Raw genomic sequence first — 13,753 nt, 5'->3', positions numbered from 1 at the left:
AGCAAGAGAGGAAAACAGGGATAAAAATAGCTACAAGATAGGCAGAAAAACAGTAACAAAATGGCAATAGTAATTTCTTCCTTGTCAATTATTACTTTAAATATAAATGGATTAAATTTCCAAATCAAAAAATAGTGGCTGAATGAATAAAAACAAGCTCACATTATATGCTTTCTACAATAGACTCACTTTAGATTTCTGGACACATATCAGTTGAGAGAGAAAGGATAATACATACATATATATTCCATGCAAATGTTAACCACAAGAGAGCAAAGGAAAGCTATACTTATATCATACCCAATATTCTTTCAGTTAAAAACTGTAGGAAGAGACAAATAAGGACATTATATAATTATAAATGTATTAACTCAGCAGAAAAAAAAATTATAAATATATATGCACCCAACATCAGAGCACCTAGATATATAAAACAAATATTGACAGAATTCAAAGAGAGGAACACAATAATAGTAGAAATTGTCAATACTAAACTTTCAATAATGTGTAGAACATGCAGACAGAAAATAAATAAAGAAACAGAGAACTTGAACAACACTATGAACCAAATGACTTAATAGACACATATGGAAAATTACACCCAACTGCATCAAAACACACATTCTTCTCTAGTAGAAATGAACCATTTTCCGGGATAGATCACGTGTTGGGCCACAAAACAAATCTTTACAAATTCAAGAAGTGTAAGATGATAGCTGGTGTCTTTTCCAGATACAATGGAAGTTAGGTAGACATAAATAGCGAAATAAAAACAGAACATTTGTAAATATGTAGAAATTAAACTGCACATTCTTGAACAACCAATGGGTCAAAGAAAAAAATCAAGAGAAATTAGGAAATATCCTGGGGCCAACCAACAAGGAAACAGAATCTACCAAAGTATATGTGATACAGCAAAAGCCGTTCTAAGAGAGAAGTTTATATTGGTAAAAGCATAAATTTAAAAAATACGTATCTTAAATAACCTAATTTTATTCTTCAAGGAATTGAATAAAGAACAAACTGAGCTAAAAATCAGCAGTAGCAGAAAAGGGAAATGATAAAGTTAAATTAGAAATAAGTGTAATAAAGAATAGAAAAAAAGAATTTTCTTATTCTTAAAGATAAACAAATAGACACACCTTTAGTTAGACTAAGAAAAAAAAGAGAGGATCAATTAAACAAAATTGGAAATGAAAGAGGAATATTACAACTGATATCACAGAAATAATAAATGAGTATAAGAGTCTACTACCAACATTCATACACGTATACCAACAAATTGGATAATCTAGAGTAAATGATATAAATATCTAGAATCATACAACCTACTAAGACTGAATTATCAATAAATAAACAATCTGAACAAACCTACAACTGGTAAAAAAATGAAATCTGTAATTAAAAACCTCAGAACAACCACAAATAAAGGTCAGAATCTGATGGCTTCCCTGGTGAACTTTAATTCTTCCAATATTTAAAGAAGAATTAATGCCAATTCTTCTCAAATGTTTCCAAAAAAATGAAAAGAAGGGAACACTTTTAAACTAATTGCATTGAAACCACCATCTCTGATACCAAAGCAACTAACAAGGATGCTAAAATAAAAGGAAACTACAGTCCAGTATTTCCAATGGACATAAATCCAAAACCCTCAACAAAATACTAGCAAGCTACATTCAGCAGCATATTAAGAGAATCATACTTCATTAACAAGTGGGACTTATTTCTTTGGATGCAGTAATTGTTCAATATGTAAAAATTAATCAATGTGATATACCACAGTAACAGATTGACAAACAACAGCAGCAACAACAGCAACACATGCCTGTCTCAGAGATGCAGAAAGGCAGTTGAAAAAGTTTATAATAAAAACACTTAAGAAACTATAAATAGAAGGAGATTACTTCAACATCAAAAAAGGCATGTATTGAAAGCCTACAGTTAACATACTCAATGGTGAAAAACTGAAATTATATATTTTTTACAATCAGGAACTAGGCAAGGATACCTACTATCACCACTTCTATTTGATATAGTACTTGAAGTTCCAGTCAGACCAATTAGGCAAGGAAAGTAAATCGAATAAATCCATATTGGAAAAGAAGAAGTAAAATTATCTGTATCCACAGATGGCATGATCTTATATGTAGCTAAACCTAAAGATTCCACATGGAAATGTTAGAACTAGTAAATTCAGAAAAGTTGCAGGGTACAAAAGCAACATTCAAAAATCAGTTGTGTTACTATGGACTAAATAATGAGCAATCAAAAAAGGAAATTAAGAAAAAAATACTATTTATGATCAAAAAGAATAATACACTTAGAAATAAACTTAACCAATGTACAAAAGACTTGTAAACTACAAACTCCAAAACATTGCTGAAATAAAGAAAACACAAATAAATGGAAAGGCTCATGGCATGAAAGACTTAATATTGTTAAACTGTTCATACTATCTAAAGCTATCTATGATTTCGATAAACCACTATCAAAATCCCAATTACATTTTTTTACATAAATAAGACAAAGTCTTGAGAAAAAAACGAAGCTGAAGGCTTCACACTTCCTTCAAAACATATTACAAATCTACAATTATCAAACCACTGTGGCACTGACATGAATAGACATACAAACCAGTAAAAGAGAACAAAGAGCCCTGAAGTAAAGTCATACATGTAGGAGCTGACAAGAATGTCAAGAAGAAACCATGGGAAATAGATGGTATATCTCTTCAATAAATGATGTTGAGAAAACTGGATTTCCACATGCAAAACAGTGAAAGTGGACTGTTGTTTTACACTATTCATACAAACTAACTCAATATGGATTAAAGACTGAAACATAAAACCTGAAAGTGTACTACTTCCAGAACCTGAAAGTGTACTACTACCAGTAGAAAACATAGAGGAAAAGCTTTATAACATTGGTCTTCACAATAAATTTTTGGTTATGAATGCACAGGCAACAAAAGTAAAAATAGATAAGTGGGGCTACATCGTACTAAGAAGCTTCTGCACAGCAGAGGAAATGATCAACAGAGTGAAAAGATAGCCTACAGAATGGAAGCAAATATTTGCAAACCATACACCTCTTAAAGAGTTAATATCCAAAACATGTAAGGAATTTCCACAACTCAAGTACGAAAAATAAAATTATATATATTTACATATATATATCTTAACATGAGATGTTGGCCAGGCTGCTCTCGAACGCCTGACCTCAGGTGATCCACCTACTTCGGCCTCCCAAAGTACTGGGATTACAGGCGTGAGCCACCGTGCCTGGCCAATATTTTTATTTAAGTAGAAATTTGAATTGAAGAAATAAAAACTAGGGAAAATACTTGAGTAGACATTTCTCCAACGAACACATAAAAATGACCAAAAGGTGTATTACATGCTCGACATCACTAATCATCAAGGCAATGCAAGTAAAAACACAATGATATGTCATTTCATACCTGTTGAAATAGTCATTAGATATTTAAAAAACAAAATGAACAAAAGAAAAAACCCCAGAAAATAGCAGTTGTTGGCAAAGACATGGAAAAACTGGCACCCTTGTGCATTATTGATGGGAATGTTAAATGATGCAGTTCCAATGTAAACATTATAAAGTTCCCTTTAAAAATTCAGAATAGAACACTATATGATCCAATGAACTTATTTTTATTTATTCAACATAAATTAAATCAAGATTTTAAAGAGGTGTCTGTACTCTCATGTTCTTTGCAGCATTGTTCACAGTAACCGAGAGAGGTGGAAACAGCTTAAATGTCCATCAGCAGATGAATAGTAAAGAAATTTTGTTATGTACATACAATGGAATATTATTCAGCCTTAAAAAAGAAGAAAATCTTGTCCTCTGTTATAATATGGATTAATCTTCAAGTCTTTAGGTTAAGTGAAATAAGCTAGTCACAGAAGGACAAATACTACATGTTTCCACCTCTATGAGATATCAGATGTAATCAAACCCACTGAAGCTGAAAGTAAAATGGTGATTGCCCGTGGTTGCGGGAGGGAGAAACATGGAGTTTCTACTTAGTGGGGAAAAAGTTTCTATCATGCAAAATGAAAGGCCTCTAGAGATCTGCTGAACAACATTGCACTTATACCAAACAATACTATAGTTTCTACTTGAAATTTTGTTAAGTAGGTAGATTGCATGGTATACGTCTTTTACAACAAAAAAATTAAAATAAAACCCAATATCCTCAAAGGCTCTTGGTGTTCTGAATCCTGCCTGTCTTTGATGCTGTCTCTCACCGTTTACCACTGCCAGCTCCACCGTTTTTGAGCAGAGCTGGGTTTTATTTTCTTGCTCATGATAAGCTCATCTTGAAATAAGGGGTCACTTCATTTGTTGTTTTCCCTCTCTGGAAATATTTTACGTCACATCTTCATGTTGGGCTTCTCTGTGATTAATGCCTTTTCAAATATTAGGCCTTTTAGAGATTCCTTCTCTCTGACTACTCATTTTGAAATGTTCTAAATTCACTTATCCTTAAAACACAAATGTTTTATTTGTGTTTCATTTATTTTGTTTTGTCTCGTTTTCTGCCATCACACATACTGTTGCTTAAAAATATTTGTCTATTTATTTGTTTACTTTTTATGAACTTTCACATAATATAACAGCAAGAATGTCCATTGTGTAATTAATCAGTAAACTCTCGCATTAGTGACTAGTCTATAATGGATGCTCAATAAATCTTTGCTGAAAGATGAAAGAAGTCTTGATTAAGTGGGTTTAATAATATTTGACCCAGCACTTTGGAATGGCAAGAAAGGAGGATTGCTTGAGCCCAGGATTACAAGACCAGCCTGGGCAACATAAGGAGATGCCATCTCTACAAAAAATTTAAAGGTTAGCTGAGCATGGTGGTGCATACCTGAAGTCCCAGCTGCTCAGGAGGCTGAGGTGGAAGGATTGTTTGGGCCTGGGAGATTGAGGCTGAAGTAAGCTATAATGGTGTCATGGCACTACAGCCTTGATGACAGAGCAAGACCCTACCTCAAAATAATAATAACAATAATAATAATAGAAAATTAAAATCCTTAAGTAAAACCTTCAAAACTTACGTAAAATGGTGTCCTCTTCTAAAAATTGGACACTTTCAAGTGTGCAGGAATACTACTTTTCATCTCAAGTCTTTTTGTGTGTGACTAGCATAGCTCTTATTTTATCATCTTCCAGTTACCATACAGTGAAAATAAAATGATATATAATATAAAAATAACTTTCACATTATAATAAAGTATACAAATGTAACAGCAACATGGAATTTTTGTTATTTTTATATATATATTTCTCTTATCAGTTTAGAGTTACTTTATATGTTGCCTTAATTTTAGACTTTTCTCTTCAAATCCTGAAAGACCATAGTACAGTAATTTGAATGTAATAGATTATGATAAAGAACTTTTATTAAAAACGTAACAGAGAGACAGCAAATTTGCCTGCAATATTGGATTTGCAATAGTTTGGTTTATATCGGCATTATTAGATGTTATTATAAATCATCAAGCCATATTAAAATTTAATTTTTATTGAAAGCCTCAATTATAGTTTAGTTCACTTAGGCTATTATTTTTAAGTGTTTATTAGATTAAGTTTATGTATGTTATTAGACAATTCAGAAATTCATTCAAGTGACAGCTTTTATGCCCACTCTACTCCAAGTATGTGAGAAACAACAATGTATCTGTGTCTTGCTTTTTAGGAAGTTCACAGTCTGCTGGATGGTCCCTGGGTAGCCTGGGCTGACTCAGTCACTGCCCCCTCTCTTGCATGTAGTTTTCAGAATAACTGTAGAATGTGGTCGGAATGTAGTACCTTGAGAGGGAGAAGCTGCCTAATGGGCTCTGCTTCTGTCCCTCCTGGATAATGGAACATCTTGAATTAAAAACGAACTGCTTGGGCAGCCAAGGCTTTGTTCTTCTTTCCCCTGGAAGCAGAATTCCCTTCAAAATTTTGTGCAGTGTATCACATGGCCCCTGAGGCATACAACCCAAGATGGACTGGCTTCCTTCAAAGTCCCTCAGTTGCGATGGAGCACAAGGGAGTCAAGACTCCATCTACCCCAGACAACTTTCCTGAGCCTTTGCAGACCAGCTCACAATGAACCCCAGAGTTCTTTTGCTTCCTGCTGAGTATCTCCAAGTAATAAATCCATTTCATATAACTTATTGTGTGTGAGTATGTTCTGTCTCACGGGATTCAGGCAGGATGTTGGGGTGGAAACGTTCAGACTCCTGTTCCTGGTGGTTGGCATAGAGACAATCTTTGCTGTCCCATGCACAGTGGAAATCACCCTTTGGGACAGATTATTAGTGAACCTGCACATAGTGTAGTTTGAGAAAATAATGTGATGAAATTTTGTAAGACAAAATCACATGATGTTTACCATGTGTTATGGGTGCACAGAAAAGGGAGTATTTAACACATGTAGCATGGCAAGGATTTGAATTTGAGGAAATAAAAAAATATGGTACTTTTGCTTAAAGAATAAGTAAAATTTTCAGGCATTAAACTTGTGAGAGGCATCTCCGAAGAAGCAAATAATATGCAATGGCATGTGATCAAACATTATGTGTTCAAAGTACTGTGATTATTCAGCATATAGATGATGAGATTTTATGAGGGTATAACTTATGATAAAATGTTTTGTTTCTCATGTTAAGATGTTTAAGTGTGGTTTATTAAAATTGAGAAATGGGTTCTAATTGAAAACATGGCATGGATGATGTACTTTATGTGATACAATAGGATAAAAGAACACTGAGAACAATTCAAGGTTAGAGATTGTGAAGTTGTGGTAGCACCAGTACAGATCTTTTTGTCTTTCTTCATCACATAGATGGCATATAATGGCATAGTCCTAGGTTAAAAGTGTTGTCAAGTTGATAAAATAGGCTTACAGTGTGGTCTCACAGTGGACAATATTGACAAGTGTATGAGTGTAATGGTGGAAGGTAAAGTTGATCCTGAATAGAAATATAAAGAACAATGAATCATCAGACCATTTAAAGCTAGGATTTTACATATATTTATAAAAACACCACTCATGTCTTTTTCTGTTTGGAATATTTTATCAAACTTACCCATTAATTGAAATTTAGAAGTGCAATGCCTCAGAGTTACACTTAATGTGGCTCCTATGGAATTACATTTTTAAGAAAAACTACTTATAACATAGTTTTAACTTCAAAGTTGGTCTCACTCAATATTTCATGTGTAACTCTGGAATATGTATGGCATGCTGAAAAATTTAACACAATTTTCTTACAAATATGAATAATAACATTAAGTATTATATTTGAAGCAAGCCACCAAGTTTCTATATAAATTAAGAAAAATGATTTATCCCAAAAGAGAGGAGTCATATTTCTAGTTTTATAGGAGAGGTAAGCTAGTATACTGTATAAATTATTAAAGAATACTCTAAAGAAAAACTAAATTATTTCAGTTCCATTGTAGGTTTATTATTATACCTAATATTGAATTTATTTGGGGGTATGCATCAATTTGAGGCCTGCATTAATGTGGTTACTTTGTAAAATGTGTGTTTCCAAAAATATTTTCAAAACTTATATGAGAAACATTTTAAAATTATACATATACTGTACATTACATGAATAAAAACCATTAGCCCTTACTAAGGAGAAATGCACAGTGTTAAATATTACCAAGATGTTAATGAATACTGTCTCTTAATCATTTTTAGTTTCATTTAAAAAATATAAATCTAAATTATAGTTAAGATAGTTTCTTTGATCCAGTTCATGGAATAATTCAAAGAATTTTAAAAAATAACGAATACACATAAATGATGCATGTAACATTATATCTCTTGCAAAGAGCAGGCTATTCTTACTGTATTAGGACATTCTTGCATTGCTATGAAGAAATACCCGAGACTGGATTATTTATAAAGACAACGGGTTTAATTGGCTCACGGCTCTGCAGGCTATACAGGGAGCATGGCAGCATCTGTTTCTGAAACTGTCTTAGGAAACTTCCAATCATGGTGGAAGGCGAACAAGGAGCAGGCACACTGCATGGAGAAAGCAGGAGCAAGAGAGAGAGCGGGGAGGTGCCCCACACTTTTAATCAGAACTCAGGAGAACTCACTTATTTTTGTGAGGGCAGTACCAAGAGGACGATACTAAACCATTTATGAGAAACCACTCCCATCATCCAATCACCTCCCACCAGGCCCCACCTTCAACACTGGGGATTGCAATTCAATCTGAGATTTGGGTGGGGACACAGATCCAAACCATGTAACTTACTTAAGGGATGTACTTTGACTTTCATTTTTCCAGGACTTGTGGTATATTTTGACTGAACCATCCAGGTACTCTTGACCACCCCCCCCAATTTTTGATTAATTCTTCCAAAGATTTTGTGAGGTTATTACACCCATTTTACATATGAGAAACTTTACCCAAAGTCACATAAGTAAAAAATGGGAAAATAAAAACTTATACCAATACAAACATGGGTTTCTTTGCTCATTCAATTTAGTCTTGACCATGAACACCAGTCTGTGCTAATCACACAAGACATAGACATTAGAGTTAAATTTTGGCAGAGAATTACAGTCTAGTCTGAAAGACAAACAAGTAAATGAATTCATGCCATATCATGTGATCCATGGGACCACAGAGAGAGAACAAGAACCTTGGAAATAGATTGGATGAGCTCTGAAGATTCACTTGGGGAATGGTAATGTAATGGCTAGTCATTACAACAGATAAATGAACTTTTTATGTAGAAGAAAGAGCTTATTCAAGTGCATAGAGGGCTGGAGATGAAGGCATAGTCAGGAAACAGTAAGCACAGAAATTATGAGTGGATCATGATAGTTCCTGAATAAACATTGATGCATGGAGAAGTAGAAAGGAGTCAAATATTGAAAGGTTGTGAATATCATATAAAAGATTTGGGGTTCTATCTTGGACATTATTTTAAAAATTGGGAAACTTCAAGCAGGGATGTGATAATATTATATGTAGCTCAAGAACAGATTTAAAAGGGAGAGTTAAAATTTCGTATCCTAACACCACTCTAGCTGCACAAAACTTAAATTGATTTGTCTATTTCCCATTTACTTACTCTCTCGGTCAACAAATGTTTACTTATTGGCTGCAATATAAAAGACACTTTAACGGCCAATGCAAGAGATGGAAAATACACCAGATGTGGTGTGAGAACTGAAAACAAAATGTGATACAAAAGAAAAATAAAATATTACCTATGAAATAATTAGAATGGTGATCTGCAATAGTAAGAAACGATTAGATACATGCTATGGTAATTTAAAGGAAAGAACAGTTACACTGAGCTGTGTTACATAAACTTTCAAGGGCAGAATTTGAGATTTTTACCCTAGCTGCAAGCTAACAAGTTAGGCTGCCATAGTTTTATAGATGCTGGCAAAAGATATGAGACTCCTGGGTCACAGACAGAAGATTTTATTTCCCATAGCACAGCAGACAGCATAAATTCTCCTTGCTTCTCACATCCTATGAAGTAACATGAAGCAGCCCCAATATATGTCACACACACAGTCTATGTAGGTGACATCTGAGAAACTCTGAGCTTTAGAATCCTAAATATTTACAGGATCTGCTAGCACACTTTCCCCAGCTTTGTCTTGGAGGAAGACGTTATCCTTATAATCTAGCCAGAAAACAAATCTGCCCTCTGTCCCCCAAAAAGGTTCTATCTGTCTTCCAAGGCTGTTTGTTGTACTAACATCCTCGAAAAAAAAATATGCAATAAAGCTGTCAGTACCTCTTGTCCAGAAGGTGTGCAGAAATGCAAAGACCCAAAGAGAATTATCTCCCCAAACTGAGAATCTTTTGTAGACCGTGGAGGATATATTGAATTAAACGGAGTTTGAAGACTATGGTTTTCAAGGCAAACATAGATGAATCAGTCATGCCAGAAAGTAATGCATGCACATACAAATGCATTCTTTTTATTGCTGTCTTCATAAAACTTAAATGAATATTTCCAACAGGAAAACATTATATGCAAAAGTTCATGCTTTGTGATTTATTTATTGTTTTAACATTTTATTATCTTTCAGAGAAAACCATGTCTTAAGATAATTTTAAATATATATAGCTGTTTTATATATATATGTATGCAAGTGTATGTATATCTATATATGCATATATATATATATATATATATATATACCTGCTTTCAGCAAATGTAATTTATTTTACCCAAATTATTCAAAACCCTAAGGTTATACCACTATCTTGAAATGGTCAAAATGAAATTGAACATATAGATTTGGAAAGCAATCTGGAAATGATGCTTGCAATAAATTTAGATGAGACTCTCTACAATTCCCTGTGGTTTATGGATATCTGCATTTTAACAGTAAGCAAGAGATACTTAAGCCAAGGGACACAGATGGAGAAGAATAAAATTAATTATTAAGCTGATAAATTGTTGATTGAAATTAAACAAAGCTATAGAGAAAATTGTAAAATTTGAGAGTAAAAGACAAGAAGGCAAAACAAAAATTCAGAAGCCAATGCCACTGGAAATTGAATAAGAATTAATCTTAGAATGATAGAATGAAACTGTTACTGCTAATCATTAGATACCAAAATAATGGAAACCATAGCTTCAAGGTCAGACATATACCTGAGGATGTATCTTGCCATCAATGGGAGTTATGCCTGTAACCACCAATTCAAAGATAATTTTAAGCATTTAGAGGACAGGTATATAGGTTAACATTCTGAGGATGAAAAAAATATATATACTTAGGTAGCAAATAGTTAATTATTTGTTAAACCTGGAAAAAAACCTATGAGCTTTTATTCAATACCTGTAACTTTCACCTTATGTAAGTACCCCAGCAATCAATAATAATGAAAATTTTATGTATTTAAATCTGTCTGACAGTATGATGGCTTTAAATAATTCATCCTGGAGAAAGTAAGTTCTGTTATTTTCAAAATTAATCATCTTCTCCAGAAAAACAGTCTTATCATTTGATGGATCTACATTTTGACAGTTGACAAGTCACTTTCTGTATATGAGCCTCGTGATCTCATTGGCATGTCTTTCTCCACATAAGAGGTCCTTATATATCTCATAATGAAGGTCATTCCAAAAAATAAGATCTTTCTATCAAAGTGTATCTTCTTTGACACTTTCTATTTAAGAAAGGCTTGTTCTACACAAAACCAGATAATATTCCTACCAACAATACATAATACTACATTTTAGAAGTTAATGGTAATTATAATTCTATGTTTGTTGAACATGAGAAATGATATGTCATCCCACCCATATGGAGAATGGAATGACCCATTCATGAAATAATGTAGCCAGAATATTTTTTACACTGACAATTTTTAAATCAATAAAAAGAACAAAGGAAAACTGTTTATAAAATCTAGCAGAAAATATTCTCCAGATCTCCTTGGAGTGTAGGGTTTATGAATTAGGAACCAACTGGGTAACAAAATTCAGTCGAGGACTCTAGTGACAAGTAATAATATTTGGGGTACATATGAGAATTATTTTTATTATTGAGAATGGTATTTCCTCAGAAATCTCTGAAGGAATGCCTGTACTGAAGAGCTATGTATAGCTAAGGATATAATCTTTAGTGATTTGAGTAACTCAGCACACTAAAGAAAGTCATTTGAAAGTGATACAATTATTAAATACTAAATACAAAGATTTAGGAAAGTGAACATTTTTAAACATAATTCAGTGAAAAACCTTGATTTACTTATTTATCTATTTATTTGTTTATTTAGAGACAGAGTCTTGCTCTGTCCCCCAGGCTGGAGTGCAGGGAAGCGATCTTGGCTCACTGCAACCTCTACCCCCCAAGTTCAAGGGATTCTCCTGCCTCAGCCTCCAGAATATCTGGGCTTACAGGCATGCGTCACCATGCCCAGCTAATTTTTGTGTTTTTAGTAGAGATGGGGTTTCACCATGTTGTCCAGGCTGGTCTTGAACTCCTTACCTCAAGTGATCTGCTTGGCTTACCTTTCCAAAGTGCCGGGATTACAGGCGTGAACCACTGCGCCCAGCCGAAAGCCCTTGATTTATAAATGAGAAATGTGAAACTCAGAGAATGAAGTGCTAATACAAGTGTGACAGTGTTCCAGTAAATGAACAGTTGAGGTCACATCTCTATCTTGCAGTACAGTTTTATTAACTTTACTAATGAAAGAGAATAGTTACAGAGGAAAGCAATGAGTCTCAGGAAGCAGTGTTGAATCGTTTAGATTCATTACTTAGCAGAAAGCAGAGGTCTATATTATACATTATTTCACATAATGCATTATTTGGAAACTTATTTTTTGGATTATTATAATAGTAATGCTTTTCATTAGAGAAGGTTCTTTTCTTCAAACACCAGAAGTCAACTCTGGGCATAAAAAGCAGCAAATAAATTTGTTTGAATTGTATTGGATAGCCATTAAATTGATGAGGGTGTTTACAAATCAGGTTTAGGGAGAAGTAGGAAACAATGGAATTTAGACAGCTAGAAAGCATATCAAGTACTTGTCACTAGAACAATGTAGCTAGAACCCTTTTGATTTATGCCACTGGATTCTGTCTGTCATATCTGCAGAACCCACCACCACTATACTTGGGTCTTGAAATAATTGCCGCTGCTGTGGAAAATTTCTCAACTGTTCCTACATCTTTCCATCGTTTGAGCATATCATTTACGTGTCTATGTCATTGATGAAATTTCTAATGAAAGGATGTAGAAAGAAAGTATTTGGTGCCTGTATTAGTCCATTTTCACACTGCTATAAAGAAATACTCAAGACTGGGTAATTTATAAAAGAGAGAGATTTAATTGACTCACAGTTACACAAAGCTAAGGAGGCCTCAGGAAACTTACAATATTGGTGGAAGGAGAAATAAACATGCCCTTTTTCACAAGTCTACAGGAGAGAGAATTGCAGAACAAAGGGGAAAGAGCCCCTTATAAAGTCATCAGATCTCATGACAACTCATTATCATGAGAAGAGCATGGGGGACTAGTCCCCAGGATCCAGTCACCTCCTATGAGGTCCCTCCCCCAAAATGGGGATTACAGTTCGGATTATAATTCAAGATGAGATTTGGGTGAGGACACAGAGCCAGACCATATTATTCCACTCCTGACCCCTCACACATCTTGTCCTTTTCACATTTCAAAGCACAATTGTACCTTCCTTACAGTCCTTCAAAAATCTTAATTCTTCCCAGAATTAACTCAAAAGTCGAAGTCCAAAGTCTCATCTGAGACAAGGCAAGTCACTTCCACCTAGAAGCCTGTAAAATCAAAAGCAAGTTAGTTCTTTCATAGATACAATGGGGATAGAGTCATTGGATAAATGCTCTCTGAAATGGGAATAGTTTTGAATAAGCATCAGTCTTAGAATTCTTCTCCAATGGGAGAAATTGGCCAAAACAAAATGCAGGTCCAAAATCTAGCGGGACAGTCATTAAATCTTAAAGCTCCAAAATAATCTCCTTTGACTCCATGTCTCACATGCAGGGCACGCTGATGCAAAGGGTGGGCTCCCATGGCCTAGGGCAGCTCCACCCCTGTGGCTTTTTAGGATACAAGTACCTGCTCTGACTGCTTTCACAGCTGGCATTGAGTGTCTTCAGCTTTTCTGATGCACAGTGCAAGCTGTTGGTGGATCTACCATTCTGGTTTCTGGAAGATGGTGGCTCTCATCTCACAGCTTCA

Source organism: Pongo abelii, chromosome 4, assembly GCF_028885655.2.
Source record: "Pongo abelii isolate AG06213 chromosome 4, NHGRI_mPonAbe1-v2.0_pri, whole genome shotgun sequence".
Taxonomy (NCBI): Eukaryota; Metazoa; Chordata; class Mammalia; order Primates; family Hominidae; genus Pongo; species Pongo abelii.
This window is presented reverse-complemented; position numbering follows the sequence as displayed.